Here is a 1,555-nt window from a genome sequence, read left to right on the forward strand (position 1 = left end):
GCTGGGGTCCCTCCTTTTTAACCGCCAGGTCAGATGGGGTGGAGGCAGCTCCGCCTGGGAGTCGAGGGCTTTGGCTTTGCGGATCTCCCAGGTCTCGGACGCAAATGCCGCGTCCCTGGGAGGCGAGGGAGGGTGCGGAGGGCGGCGAGCCCTGGCCGGAGCCTCGCAGCGGGCCCACGGAGGAGAATTAGTGCTATCCCTCACCCAGCCTTAGCTGGGCTCTCCACCGGTTGCAAGGCATGAACGTCGTCTTCATTTAAAATTAGTGGCATAAGCTCCCCAGCCCCCAGCCTCAGCATTTAAAGTGCCTTTTGTCTCTTCATTTCACTTAAGCAAGGTTTTTGTTGCCGGTTGCCAAGTTCTATTAATGCAGAATTTAATCGGGAAGCGCTTTTCCCTGGTCCCAGCAAGACGGGAACAGCGGATTCTGAGGCCTGAGACGGTATAAAACAGATCCCTCGGTGATTATTGCTAATACCCTACAATTTAATGTCGCCTTTAGTAAAAACCACTTATGTGGCAGCAACTTTTTTGCGCTCAAAGGAAAAACTGGTCCTTTATTTTTTCTCTCGAACACGCAGCAATCACGCCCGACTCTGGAATACGAAACCGAAAAGATTTTCTCTAAAGAAAAGGGCCTTAATTACTAGATTCCGTGTGCAACTAATCCAAAGGCACACTTAAAAGGAAATTTAATAGCGCCAGCTTCTATTTAACTCTGACTCGCATGTGTCCTCTAGCTGGATGCTCCCAACCCGCCTCTCCCAGCGCAGAGCCCGCGGACTTCCCTCTCCATTTTGTTCGGGATCTGTTGGCTTTTCTCAACATCCCCTTCTCCCTGCAGTGGGAATAAATGGAAAGCCTTCCTCGGGATTAAACCCTCAGATTTTCCCCTTTGCTAACCAGTAAAGAGGGAGAGAGGGAAGAGAGGAAATGAAATTGTTATGGAGATTACAGTGTGTGTCACCGGCTCTTTGGCCAGTCCCTGGGTTTTGTCGCTGAACGGTTAAGTGCAAACTTGTATTTCCCTTCACAAGAATGGACAATTTTTCTCGCTTGTTTGCAGTTTTCCAAAGTTCTACACACAAATCAGTGAACCTTAAGAGACCCTTTCACTCTTTTATTGTGAATATTTGTCACTGCTCGGGGGCAGTGATTGCAGTGACAGGTGAATCCAGGGGCCCAGCGATGGCATCCCAACTTCATAGGTTTGGGGATGTAAGAGACTACCGGCCCTTTCACTCGGGATGTGGCAGTCAACAGGTTCACATTTACTGGGCTGTAATTCCTCTCCACTGCAGCCGAGCGGGAGCGGAGCAAACCCGAGCCCCCGGCCGATGCCCTGCCAAGCCTCAGCCCCGGCTATCGCCAACAGCCTTGTGCAGGGCGTCCACCCCGGCACCCCCGGGGCGGAGGAGGAGGAGGAAGGAGGTGGCCCGGAGGGCTGGGGGTCCCCAGCCCTGCACCCCCGGGGCGGAGGAGGAGGAGGAGAGAGGTGGCCCGGAGGGTGGGGGGTCCGCAGCCCGGCGGCCCCGCACGACGCCCGGCCACCTTC

This window comes from Pygoscelis adeliae, unplaced genomic scaffold (genome assembly GCF_000699105.1).
Source record: "Pygoscelis adeliae isolate BGI_AS28 unplaced genomic scaffold, ASM69910v1 Scaffold27, whole genome shotgun sequence".
In the NCBI taxonomy this organism is placed as follows: domain Eukaryota; kingdom Metazoa; phylum Chordata; class Aves; order Sphenisciformes; family Spheniscidae; genus Pygoscelis; species Pygoscelis adeliae.